The sequence below is a fragment of the Stegodyphus dumicola genome, chromosome 11, assembly GCF_044657685.1.
Source record: "Stegodyphus dumicola isolate Sdum_Otavi_A_Nest chromosome 11, ASM4465768v1".
Classification (NCBI taxonomy): domain Eukaryota; kingdom Metazoa; phylum Arthropoda; class Arachnida; order Araneae; family Eresidae; genus Stegodyphus; species Stegodyphus dumicola.
Window position 1 is genome coordinate 130626483 of NC_140778.1, and position 14570 is coordinate 130641052.

At 35.5% G+C, this 14570-nt stretch overlaps 1 long non-coding RNA gene across 1 annotated transcript in view; it reads left to right on the forward strand.

Annotated features, from left to right (window-relative positions):
* LOC118192248 (uncharacterized) overlaps window positions 1–14570 on the forward strand; it is a 134940-nt gene that overhangs the window by 84111 nt on the left and 36259 nt on the right. The window lies entirely within an intron of this gene.

Sequence of the window (14570 nt, forward strand, 5' to 3'; positions counted from 1 at the left end):
GTATTAGTTCGTCTTTGGTGTGCGTGAATAAATGTTGTGTGGAAGAACGCTCCTCTGTTTATTACTTTAACTGCGATCCAGTCTGTTTATTAGAGATTTACACATATTTTGTTTAGGGGGAGAAAAAAATGTATGCCCTTGTCTGTAATTACCGTGTTGCAAGAACACGGAAATCTTTGGGTGTCATAATATGCCTTATGTATGATATTTGTGTGCGAAATCCCTACATGAAGCATTCAGCATGTCATTGTCATCTTCAACATTTGGTCACAGCTTTAAAGAGCTTTTACCAATCATTTTATGTAGCCGTTGCCATATCTCTTTAGTGTTCGAAAAAGGTAAAATTTGTGTTTACATGTCATTCGGATGCCTTGATGCTTTAGTTGCGTATTCTAGTGTTCAGCAGGAATTGTTAGAGCTTGTTAGCTTGTTAGAGCTTATTACGGAATCCCACTAAGGACCTCACATATAACGGCTTTCCGTAATTGTTTCGTCATAAAGATACGTCATCCGGAGGCGGGAATTATATCATGACCGAAGTCTGGCAATTTAGTCGCAGTGGTGGCAAAAGTAAAAAAAAAAGTTTAAACTTCACAATTTATCAAAACACTAAGTCGTATTCATCTCCTAAATTAAAAACACTTCAGTTTCTTTGAATTAAGAATTATAAAGCAGTTCAAAGTGTAAAGTACTTTTAAGTTTAAGTTAAATATTTGAGCACTTTAGGTCACGCGATCATTGTAACAAAAGTTATAAGTTTTTCATCAAATAAACATTAACGGTAATTATTCCTTGACAAAAGACCTTCATACAGCTCAGTATAACATTAAACGAACTTCGGTCATATATCACACATAGTCCAGTTAAAATGGAAAATTATTTAAAATTTGCAATTTAGAAAATTAAATTTGAAGTTCCAAATTTTTTGCCGGTTCCAGAATTAAAGGCCAAGGGCACATGACATAAAGAAATCCGGACGTGGAAAAAATTTCAGATGGGAAAATGGAGAAAAAGGGGAAAAAGATAAGTACCAAAAGGAGCAAGACAATCCAATCAGACAAGTTCGAAAAACGTAACGAGCGATCAGAGCTTTCAAGAAGGATCCAAGACAATGCAATTTCAATGACAACAATATGAGAAAGATACTTTACAGCAATAGTTTCAATGACAATTTCAAATTCCTAAAACAACCTCAATCAAAATAACTAAATATAACACAATTCAATACAAGGATACAACACTATTTGCTACAGCAATACTACAACAACCTAGGCTACAAGTTACAACACAACAATTTCATCACAACAACGCAAAAAACTCATAACAGCAGTTACAACAGTTTCCAAAAACAATATTCATACTACAGAAGAACTTCAATCAAAATTAGATGCATTGGAAGTATAAACAGCTACCAATTGAGGAGCTAAGTGATAAAGTTGTCATCTCCTCCCATGAAGCTGTGAGCTGCAAGTGGTATGAGGCTTCTATCTTCGAAGAGAATTTCATAATTGAAGACTTGAGAGTAATTAACGAAGTCGTATTGCATAGCTTTGTTGAAGAATTTTTCATTGGAACTTCTGATATAATCTGGAATAGTCTCAAATTTTAAATCTCTATGTAAAAGTTCATTACGGATAAGAAAGTGTGAGTCAGTAATAATAAGCAGAAATTTGTTTTGCCTACTTGCAATTGATGAAGCTGAGTTTGAGTGACTGTGTTCCAAGCAAGAGCCTCATAACAAAGTATTGGTCGAGTGCATGTGGTATATCTATGTCTTTTGGTACGTAAGCTAAGATTTGAATATTTTACATTGACAGGGAGACATCTGTACATTATGCCCATGGTTTTGCTCTTGACATTTTTAATGTGGTTGGACCATTTGAGTCTTTGATTCAACATAATTCCTAAATATTTGGCCTTGTTCAATGTCCGTCCATAGGTCATAGGTCATAAGTCTTCGTTTATTTAATAGGTATATGACCCTGAAGTCTTTACCTATCTATATCTGTGCTAAGTGGGTATCCTAAAAGTGAAAGAATAAATCCAAATCTTGGAACAAAAATGTGCACTTGAAGTGCTGAATCACATACAATGTGGCATAATGTAACAGTGGCATAAGTTGGGTAAAACAGCAATTTTACATATCTGAAGCATAACATTCACATCGTAAAAGCAAATTTGCACATCTGTAGCATAAAAACATTGGCATAACTTTCTCCTCGTAGATGCTTGAAGCCAGCAGAATATCGTGGGCGTAGTAGTTGAGGCATATAACGGAAAGGGGCGGGGCGAATCCGAATCCGAACAAGTATGGCTGGAGTAGCGCGCTGTTTTCTCCTACCTCCATAGTTTCCAGCTCATGAAGCGAGCCAGTAGGCACATGACAGTAGTAAGTCTGACGTGGTAGGAGTTGAGAGAATGAGGTGAGGCCATGGTGGTAGGAAGTAAGACCACCTCCATGGGTGAGGCAGAAGGGGGGCGAGCAAGATGCCGCAAGTCTAGGAACTAGGCCAGACAAGAAGACGCGCCGCAGACGGAGCAGTGCAAGGTAAAGTAATCATGAGTTTTTATAAGATACTGTGAGAGCATACTACATGACTCAAAAGCATACATTTGCAAATATACAGTCATGGACCTTATAAGAAATAGACTAACCCAAACGGGTTTTCTCCCTTGTCTGAGGCGTTGCTGGCTGTCACCTTTATCATATCCGGAAGAGTAGGGACGATTTGCAAATATTTAACATTGGTTGCCTATTGCAGCGTGTATAATTGTCAAGAAAGACCTGGTTGTAGCGCCTCATTTCACAAATTAGAATTTCTCCATATTTTTATTTTTAAAATTGAGATTGATTTTTAAAAATTTAGCATATTTATCAAGCATAATTAACGTTCCAAATAATTATAAAGCTATTGCATGCTTTCAGGACTGTATTTTTTTTTTAAGCTTTTCCTATGCTGTAAGGAAATTTGTAACTACTTCTTTTAGAAAATAATATTTTAAATCTGAACTAATAGAAAATTTCAAACAAGCAATTTTCTCTTGCAATTTTTATCCTTTTTATTGGTGTAAATAAGTAAAAAATACTAAAATATTTAAAAACGAATTTTTGAAAGTTTTGTTTAAAATTCTAAATTGTGCGGCTTTTTTAAAATTATAGATGAGTATTAAAGCACAATTTCTATAAAAGAATTTTATTTCAATTATATTTCATAATACATCATAGTGATAAAGACTTTTGACTCCTTAAAAATTTTTATACATTTAATTCTGATACTAAAATTGTATTTAACCGTAATAATTAATTTTCCTTGTATTTTATAGTGATTATTTTTTAAAATTTATTTTTAGTTCTGTATAAGATTTTTTTTATTTACTGTTAATTTAATTTATTAGCCCAAAGGGGCGGTAGCCTAGAAACGATGTTAGTTTCGAAGCGGCATTTTGCGCTGTTTTACTATAAATGTTCGTGTTTCCTTGCAAATTGTTGTTATCAAATATTATCGCCCTGTATTATATTTAAAGAAATTAAATAATGAAGAATCTGCATGAATACATGTATGCTTCTCGCACTGTGACAAAAACGACAGTATCTAGAGCCATCAAATTTTGAATAATGTAATCCTCCACCCGAACATAGGCATCTGGACGGCCGAATTTCGAATTTGTTTTAATCTATTTCATATTTTGTAAAACTTTAACGAATTTTTGATTAACATACTCAACGAGTTCAGAGCGAGCACTGTACGGAAAATAACAGTTTTATCTCCAGTGCGGAAATTCTAAAGATATGCTGTTTTCAAATGTATGTGGTTTACGGGCGAAGAACATGATATTCAATAAATATAGGTAACACACAAAACTTTAAAAAAAGAGTGCTTCTAGTTTTTATTTTATCTTTTTTTTTTATTTTATTATTATTATTATTTTTTTTTTTTTTTTTTTTTCTTCATTACGCTCAGAAAATTTTATGCTCCGAATTTTATAAATTATTAAAATAACTAATCCACTTTGTTAATAATTTAATGATCATATAATCAAATAAATATGATCGTTTTGTAATGTTATTATAGTTTAGAAAATCACTGCCTGAAGATGTTCATTAAATTTAAAAAATATTATCAGATCTTGTTTAATTTTACCTTATTTATTTCAAAGCATCGCGTACTATCAACCTTATTTAATTTTACTTTATTTTTATGTAAAATTAAGTTCATAAATTTTGTGCTTAGAGTTTTACCGTTTTATCAAAGTAAATATGTTTGTAAAAGAATTACGCGTGAAAAAAATGCGGGAAATGCAGTAAAAAGTACCTTAATGAGATATATTAAATCCTATTTGGAAAAATTGTGGCTTTCATAATCTCATCACTATACAATGTATCACATTTAATAATTAAAAAGAGTTATGTGATACAAACGCCATAGGTTTCAGTGTTAAAGTAAACCAGTTCGTCCCTACTCTTTCTTGCCGACATGTCGGTGACGTGCGCCCCCGCCCACTGGGTTAGCCTATCTTTTATAAGGTCCATAGTTACAGTGACAAAAATGCAGTTTGTAAAGTCAGATATCATATAGAAGTTTCGATGAAATAAGGAGAAAAGTATTCATAAATACTATATACAATATATACAACTATATACAGGAATATTCTACTTTATGTAGGAAAGTTCAGATCTCTAGCTAGGCGGGCTGCCAGCAGTCGTAACTCTTTATCTTCCAGTAGTGGAATGTAGTCAAATACATATAATTTTCTCATGTGAGGGCATGTAACTGCTTTCTGGAAAAAGCTGGAGTTTAAGCGATGAAGATGCTCTATGACAGTTTCAATTTTCAAATCCTTGTGTAAAGTCTTATTAGATACAAAATAATGTGCATTCGTGAAGGTGCGCAGCAACTTGTTCTGCGTAATTTGTAATTTAGATATGTCCCTGTCTCTAATTGATGCCCACGCAGGGTATGCATACGTGAAGATTGGCCGTATAACAGAGATGTATAAGTGCCGTTTTCTTCTTAAGTCCAGTTTAGAGTGCTCGTTAATAAGTGGGTTAAGACTCTGAATGACTCCTAGTGTTTTTCCCCTGACATGGTCAGGTGATCCTTCCAGGAAAATTTATCATTAAAACCCTCTGGGCGGCCAGGGTTTTCTCTAAGAAAGCACAAATTTCCCAAAACTACTATGAGAACAAATTATTTTTTTGATTTTAATGTAAAAACTGTACTGGTATTTCATACCTGGATTTGTTTTCTTTTGATATATTGCCTTAATTTCGTTGACATATTTAATATGCACGTATATATACGTTCTTACAGGTATCACAATAAATATTCTAGGCCGTATATATACGGCCTTGCCGCTTAGAGGGTTAATAATAACGCCAAGGTAATTCGCCTTGCGTACTCTAGGAACTTCTGTGTCAAATAGCTTAAGCTTTTCTGTGATTTCAGTGGCAGAGTTCTTCTTTCGGATAATGAGCAGTTTGGATTTATCTGCGTTAATTGAAATACGCCATTTGGTACACCAAAATTCTATTTGCGGCATGATTTGTTGAAGTTTCCTGACAGCTTGATTAGGACACATAGATTTTACAGCAAGCGCCGTATCATCGGCATAACAGCCAATGAAGTAACTGTAGTTAAAGCCTGTTTTAGGGAAGTCAGTCACAAAGAAAAGATATAAAATCAGACCTAAAATTGAGCCTTGCGGGACGCCGGCGTCTATTATTTTGACTTCAGAAATCTCATTTCCAATAGAAACATGAAAACTTCTGCCTTTCAGGAATGAGTAGATGAGACACGTTAAAGTTTTGGTGAAGCCAAGGGAACGGAGCTTGAGAATTAGACCCTCATGCCAGACGCGGTGAAAAGATTTGGCCACGTCTAGCATGAGTAAAGCCACATTTTGTCTGTTATGTAACGCACTGCCGATGTACTCAGAAAGTCTGACCAATTGTTTCGTGGTGGAAATCGTTTTTCGGAAACCAAACTGTTCTTCTGGTAGTTTCTCTAAGTACGGAAGGATTCTATGATAAATGATGCGTTCAAAAACTTTCCCCAAAACGGGAAGCAGACTAGTAGGTCTAAATCCTTCTAGGCGAGTGGTAACCTTGCCGGCTTTAGGTAAGACAATCATTTTGGCTTTTTTTTCCAGGCAAGCTGAAAGTATCTGATGGTTAAGCAAGCATTTAAAATACTGGCATATCTTGCAATACAATTTTTCGGTAAATTCTTGATCGTTAGGTTGGTTATTGCATCATAGCCCGGTGCCTTCCTGTTTTTTAGTTTCCTTATGATATCTTGAATTTCATGTGGAGAGGTGAGTTCCTGATTGTTTTCTAAGTCCTCCTGTGAAGTAAACCAGTCATTAATGCAGTATCTTACATCATAAGCGAAGTCTATGTCACAAGGACTCTCATTCGGCTTAAACTGATTTTCAAAATGTTCTGCAAATGCGTTTGCTTTTTCTTTATTAGTGAGAGCCACGCTATTATTGAAGTGAAGTGGTTGTTCGCTACAGCCTTTCCTTTTAGATTTCTGACAAATGACCAGAACGCATTGTCTGGTTCATTAAAATTCATGATTTTCTCGTCCCAAAGGTCATTTCTGAGCTGAAGAATTGATTGCTTGATGTCTCGGTCCAGTCTATTAATTTCCGTTTTAGTACTCGGGTTCCATGTTCGATTCCAGGCTTTCCTTAATCTATTTCTTTCTCTGATTTTATCTTTGATGCGGGGGGGGGAGTCTTCCAGATGTCTGTTTAATGGGAATGTTCTTGGTGGCAGTATTGACTGCATTAATGATACTGTTAGTAAACAAGTACACAGCTAAGTCTATGTCCTGCTTGGTACTTAAAGCTGTCTTCAGGAAGGTATTATTACTTAAAATCACATTATACTGCTTCCAGGCTGTAATCCTTTTCTCCTGCGTCATTTTGTCTTTTAGGATTCCAAGTGTAGCCAGTACAGGTAAATGATCCGAGCTTAGATCATTAACAACTTCAAGATATACTGGAATTGAAGTGGAGGTAAGGAGTAGACCAAGAATCTCTCCTCTGTTTGGGTCGTGTGCAAGATAAGTGTATTCCTCAGGTGCAAAGAAATAAACAGGTTCGTTGTTTATAAATTCAAAAAGTTGTTCTCCATTTGGGTTTGTTTTACGACAGTTCCATTCCTCGTGTTTCGCATTAAAATCACCTGCTAATATAACAGGGAGATATGTGAACAAGATGTTCTTTAATAATTTAGCTTCTAAAGGGTATCTGGGTGGGTTATAGAAGGCTGTGAAATACGTGTTTCCATAACCTGAAAGAAACACGGAGACAGTGACATACTCTTGTCTATTATTTCTGTGCTGCTTAATCATGCATGATTGGAGAGAGTTCTTTACGTATATCGCTACCCCCCCCAGCACGGTGAATGAGTCTATCTGTGCGATAGCATCTGAAATTCATTATGTTAATACTAACACCAGGATTTGCATGCGTCTCTGTTACCATAGCAATGTCAACATCATTGTTCTGAAGAAAATCGGTGAGTTCCAATAATTTTCCATGAATGCTACAAGCATTCCATATCATCGCGTTTAAAGACGCTTTTAAATTCCCATTTTTCCCCATTATTAGAAGATTTGGAGAGAATGTTCTCTTGACTTATTTGCGATAACTGTTTGACCTGTTGAGTAAGTTGGAAGCCTGCGCTTTTGATGACGGTCACCAATTCCGCCAGATCAGTGAAGACTTTTTTGGCCTCAGTGAGTTGTTCTTGATAGATTCCAGCTGAGAGAGCCTTAGCATAAGATTTATTTTCTAGAACTCTATTGCTGAAAACTTTCTTTTTGACTATTTTTGGTTTAGGAAACCTTTCGCATCTGCGAAAACTTGAGGTGTGTTCTTTTCTGCAGCATAATGGTACATCTGATTTTTCTTTATCAGGACAATCTCGAGAGAAATGATCCTTAGCACATCGGACACATTTTGGAGGATACTTGCAGCCTTCCTGAGTATGATTAAAGCCTTGACATCGAAAGCACTGCAAGGGCCCCTGACGTCCTTTATACTGTTGGATTTTAATTTTCATGTCACAAAGAAATTGCTCATGATAAATCTTCTTTGAGTCTTCCGACTTAGGCAACGTGATAATGAACAGAGGTAGTTTTGTGACAATACCCTCCCTGCGGCAGGTCATCTGTTTAACATCCTCTACTTTGTAGTGTAATTTTACAAGGTCTCTTTTAATATCCTCAATTGGAGTTCTGTAAGTTAGTCCTCTCACTACAACTTTTAAGTTGTGCTCTTTTGGTAATTTAAATGAGTGATGTTCAACTCCTAGATCATTTAAGATTTTTACCATACCCCTGTAATCATCGGGGGATTCTGCAAGAACTTTAATTCATTCTGGAATTTGTTGACCATAAAATTTAAATTTATTTCTCTGAAAAACTTTACTAATTTCCCCCCAGTTCAAATCAGTCTCCCTGAGAGTAATGGGTGGGATTTTAGTATGAGATGAATTTACACTATTATTTGAGGTCTTAGAAATATTTGTAGTGTCATTTTGAACACTTGTGTCCATATCATGATTCTTTTTAGGAGTTTTGTTAATTTGCCCTTTAACTGAGCTATCTGTACTTGATTGTGCATTTTTATCTAAAGCAAAGCAGTGGTAACATCGGACGTGATAACTTGACTATCAGTTATCTTTTGCTTTTTATACTGCAACTCTGTGATTTTTAGTCCTTACAATTTGATCTCCTCTACGCCTGTTTTGCATTTCGTCTTCTGAACTAGTTTCTTGATCAAGCGTTTTTACATTATCTGAGTTTAGGTGTGAGAAATCATTAATCTTGATTGATCCCCTATCATTATCCTCTCACGTTTGACTCGTATTTCTAACATCCACTAAGGTATTAATGTTTTCGTAAGTGTTTCCTTTTTCATGATTTGTTCATTAAACACTTTCATCATATTAACAAGACTATGCAAGAATGTGTATTTGCCTTCTGTGTCAGTGAATTCTCCATTTTGCTCTTTGACATGGTCGAGTTCGCTAATCTGCTCTTTCACTTCGCATCGAAAATCAAATCCATCTTCGCATCGAAAATCAAAATTCTGCGCCCTGGATATAGGAGTCCAACACCCCGGAATTAGGCCCACTCAATGGTGTCCTAACAGGCGGATGTGTTAGCGAAAATTCCCGCAAGGCCCATGACAATCATCTGAAGCGAAAGCTTGGGGGGTAACTATGCGGGAATATGCAATCCAAAATCCAGACAATTCACTGAGCCTTTGAGGTAGAAAATCCTGGAAAAGACGAAATTAATTACGTACCAAAAATAAATTTAATAAGCAATCATATCGTGAAAATCAATCACAAAAACCAGCAATTAATGGCATGTGATAAGACAATTATACGCAATCGCAGCGAAATCCAAAGTAGGCTTAACCAGAAGCACGAGGTACACGAGTTAGACTCCGCCTACCTCGTAATCGAACGTACACGGAAACCTGACTGCAGAGCGAAATGAGACCCGACCTTCACTCACTACGGTCCCCCTGCGAATCAAGTGGGCGGGGCGTCCACCTTTCATATGCATAACCAACGTTGTTTACACAAAAAAAATGGTAGTTAGCTACTTCTGTAATTGTTTAATATATAATGAGATGCGAAATAATAGTAATGCGACTACGGAGTGTGGTTGCAAAACAAGTACAACAGTACCTCCAGCTAAGGACCACCTACCAGACTATATATTTTGTACCTTAAATAGAGCTGTCTCTTGTTCATAAGGTACATACTAAAAATGTAAGTTATTTAAGACAATGTAAGTTATTTAAGACTTGTATCAAGTTTTAAATAAGTGATTATATAAATAAATAACACAGTCGCAAGTATTTATCTGAATATGAGGTTAATAACAAATTCTTATTTAAAAAAAAAATTAATTATTACAAAAATGTACGAAATGAACAACATAGTTATTCCTTTACAGAAATTTATTGAAAATAATCCCGTTAAACGGATTGTTTGAATGTTTGTGCATTACAAGGATTTTTTTCAGGTGATATTCAAGTCATTGATAATTTTAAGGCCTTCACTGTTACCAACCGTTAGCAATAAGATTTGAATTGGGAGGTGTATTTGAAGGCGTGTGTGTAGTTTATTGTCCCACCTTTTATCTGTCTCTTCTTTATCTTCCTCATTCTTTTCCTAGTTATTTTCGTTAAATCTTACATCATCAATTACAGTTGAAATGAAAGATTTTGTATTGTTTATAAGTCTTCAGTAACTCAGTTTTCATCGATTTCTAAATATTCCTATATTTGAGAGCTAGCTGCCATCGACTTGACAAATTCAAACAATTCATTTTCATCAGTGGCGTTTTCACTGAGGGCAATCGAAACTGAATTTCAAGGCTTGCTTTCTTACAACAATGGTATTATTGTGTGATACGAGTTTATCAGCCTTTGCTATCCACTGAGTGCCATTCAACACATTGGCACGTTTTGCAGGCTGATAGCTATTTCCGCAAGCAGCTTTGCAGAGAACATGCTGTAAAATCGGTTTTCTGTGTTGAAACTATAAGGTATTTCTCTCTCCTTTCAGCATATTTCGCTGTGTAACTAGAAGTACACTCAACTTGTATTCGAGAAGTTCGGAGTTCCAATCTCGGGCAGGGCATTGTACATATTTCACATTCCTACATCAATATAACCTAATGACTCTAAAAACACTGAAGATTTTAATTATAGCTTGGTCCAAAAGCTAATATGAATTATGTGGGAAACTCATTAATTTCACTGATTTTTGTTTCAGGTTTGGTGGATGAGTGGCGAGTTGTGAAAAAAATAGAAGAATCTCCCTATTTTTTTTCCAGAAATTGTTGCATCAAGAGCGATCAACAATCATGACCATTATGCTTTACGTTATCTATGACTTTTTATTGTGATGCTAATGGATCGATAACTCATTTGGATTTATGGTGTTTGAAGCATCTTTGGTTTCTAACCTTTCCTGTAATAAGCGGTTAAGAAACTCATTTTCCATGTTACAACTAAGTAGCCAAGTGAGACGTTGTTTAAACCTTTTACATCCAGACCAGTTTTTTCTGGTACAGAGTTTTATTAGGGAAATTCGATTTTCTTCTGCACTGTAGATAGTTTTAAACTCATATCTTTCAGAAATTTCATTTTTTTTTTTTTATCCAGACTGTTACATGTTGCATATATGTAGCTATGCAACGTAAGGCAGATTTTACCCTTCTGAGAGTACCTATTCTAAATTTCAATTCATTTTCAGACAATCGCCATGTTGCATATGTGTCATTCGAGAAGACAGTCTTATTTGATTTTATTATAATTTTTGACATTTTATGACTTATGACTTACTTTTTCTGGTCATAAATTACTAAAGAGGTTTCGCCAGTAGATCCCATTAAAGTGCACTAGGCAAAGATATTTTCAAATAAATGGTACTAGGGAAGTACCAACACCCGTGGGCGAAGAAAATTCAGCTGCGTGAGCAGGCATATCTTAATACTTACGAAAGTAGGCGTTCAGCATAAAAATTGTGCAGTGATAAGCAATGGCATTAAATTGAAGAATGCAGACAGGTGCAGTGAGTTGTATGGCAAATGTAGATGGTGAGTGCGATACAGCTAGTAAGAGTGCAGGATAAGCAGTAGTGAGACATCATGAAAATAGCGCAAAGACAGTTTGAAGCTGTGAATGACATAAGAGTTGAAAGTCCTTCAGAAGTATGCAGTAGGCCGTAAAAAGTTCAAAAGTTCGTAGAATCATTTTATAAAGTAAACATTCATACAAAATAATTCAAAAAATGAAATAGTAACATAAAAATCTTGAATAAAAAAAAGTTTCTTGATTAACATAAGTATAAGATGCAACACAAATAATAGGATAGAGTCCAATTTCAGAGTTCAAGTAAAGTTTAAAATTAAAATTTACAAGTTACCACCATGACAAATTGTGTGTACCTTGGGCGTTTGACAGTGTATTCAATGGTTGGATCATAATCCAACATTTGTTTAATTGCGTTATACTGACTATGCTTCATCTTCTCGAAGAAGTTGTGAGCTGTCATGAGTATAAAGTTGTGCCCAGATGGAATATCCAGGTCGTTATGAATTATAGAGTTTCTCACATACCAAGGTGCATTCACAATGCTACGTAGAATTTTATTTTGAAGCATATCCAGTTTTTTGCACTCAGTTTTATTGGCGATTGCCCAGGCCGGCACTGCATATAGCATGATCGGTCGAATTAGAGATATGTAAAGCATTTTCTTTATTTTTAGACTGAGCTTTGATTTTTTGCCGATAATAGGATAAATTGCCATGTAGGCTGCATTTGCTTTGTTTAAGATATAAGAAATATGATCTTTGAAGTTGAGCGACTTATCCATGTAAACACCTAAATATTTATAGGAATTAGCTACAGGGATTAGAGTTCTATCTAAGTAGATATCAGTATTGACTCTTAATCTTGTTTTGTATCTACGATAGAGCACAATACAACATTTAGAGGCATTGAGCTTAATTTTCCAAGTCTTGCACCAGTGATTGATCATACTGAGATGCATTTGTAAATTACTTAGAGCGAGCTGGGGACTTCTGGATTCAGTCAGTACTACAGTGTCGTCAGCGTATTTGAGTATTTTCGTGTTGAATGGGTGCAGGAAATCATTGATATAAACATTATAGAGCCGGGGGAAAGAACAGACCCTTGCGGGACCCCGCTATGAATTGTTTTTCTGACAGATAAGGCGTCACCGCAGCGAACTTGAAAAGTCCTGTTTTTCAGATAGGAACTACAGTCAAAAGTCGTTAATCCGGACTCGCCGGGACTTCGGCGATTCCGGATTATCGATTTTTAAATCTGGTAAAATGGCATGCAGAAATTATAAAATTAAAAACATGAAACCGTAATTTACGAAATAAAGAACAATTATGATCTAAAGGGTATCAAAATTTACAAAAAGAAAGCTTAATATTTATTTGTTTACTTTATTAAACATTTCTTTCAATGTAAGTTGTTTAAGTTGCTTCGTTTTTTATGTGATAATACATTCTCTTTAATTCTATAAACAGACATAATTTCTTGTTCAGTTACAAAGTTCCGCTGTTCAAGTCCTATAATTGCTGTGCCGAGAATACCGACTAATTTGTCAATCGAAATTTTTTGTTTTCAATAACCTCTGTCACTTTCTTCGCTATCGGAAGCGAATTATAATGACGAGGCATTTGATTTAAATCATATCAAAGACGGAGTACATCGAGATGAAATACTACATTGAGTAAGCAATTATAAGCCAAATAAAATAAAAACATCTGCCCTTAAGATAAGGATAGTGCTGACAGATCAACTTCCAATTCATTGCACGCCGCCCGCCGCGGCGTTAAAGATAAACAAAGTTTAGATAAACAAACGTTAAAGTATAGATAAACAAAGGATATGGCTTTATCCATTTTTTGCAGCAATTCCACTTTTTGTTTAATGGACTCCGAAAGATACTTTCGCTTTGTATATCCTTTACATATTAGTAAATATATATCGGAAATTCTATTTGACATAATCGAAAGTTCAAGCTTACTTTTATAAAATTGCTCTAATAGTCTGCAAAAAATAATAATTCGGATCCAATTCGAAGATTAAGGAACAACGCAATCTGCAGCATTAACTGAAATAGATAATTAGATAATTTTAGCTTAGCTTATCCCGTCCGTTATACATTAACGCGCTTTCGTAAACGTATTTTGCGCACGCGCACACGCAAATTCGCAGCGGTAAAGGTCTTACGCGCATGCGTCAACGCGACGCATGCGCAGAAAGTTTGTAGCTTTGAGGTCCGGATTATAGATCATTCCGGATTATGGGTGTCCGAATTAACGACTTTTGACTGTAATGAGTTTTACGAAACTGTTTGGAAGCATAAAATTATTCAATTTATTCAGAAGGGCTGCATGCCACACTCTATCAAAGGCCTTTTCGAAGTCGAGATCGCATGTAGCCACCCCGTTTTTCTTAGTAAAGGCTTGCGAAACAAATTCCACCAAATTGAGAATTTGATGAGTCGTCCAGTGTCCACTGCGGAAGCCGAATTGCAGATCATCTATTAAATTGAGTCTTTCGATATGGTTAGTGAGCCTTGAGCAGAGGATTTTCTCCAATACTTTTCCTAATGAAGGTAAAAGACTGATAAGTCTGTAGGAAGTGACGAGCTTAGGATCTTTCTTTGGTTTTAAGACATTGACAATTATTGAATGTTTCCATTGCTGAGGAAAATAATTATTTCGGATGCAGGCATTAAAAATATTGACTATGTTAGTAATACTGCGTCTAGGAAGGGCTTTAAGTGCTTCATTGCTAATTTGATCATGGCCTTTGGCTTTCCTTGGCTTGAGTTTGTGAATAATTTCTCTTACTTCTCTTTTTGGAAAATTTCTTTAATCTCTATACACAAATGGTGGTAGATAACTGTTCTTGGAATTTAATAATCTTACTATGCTAAATGGTTAGTGTGGCTGCAAATCAAGTACAGTAGTCCTTCCCAATAAGGA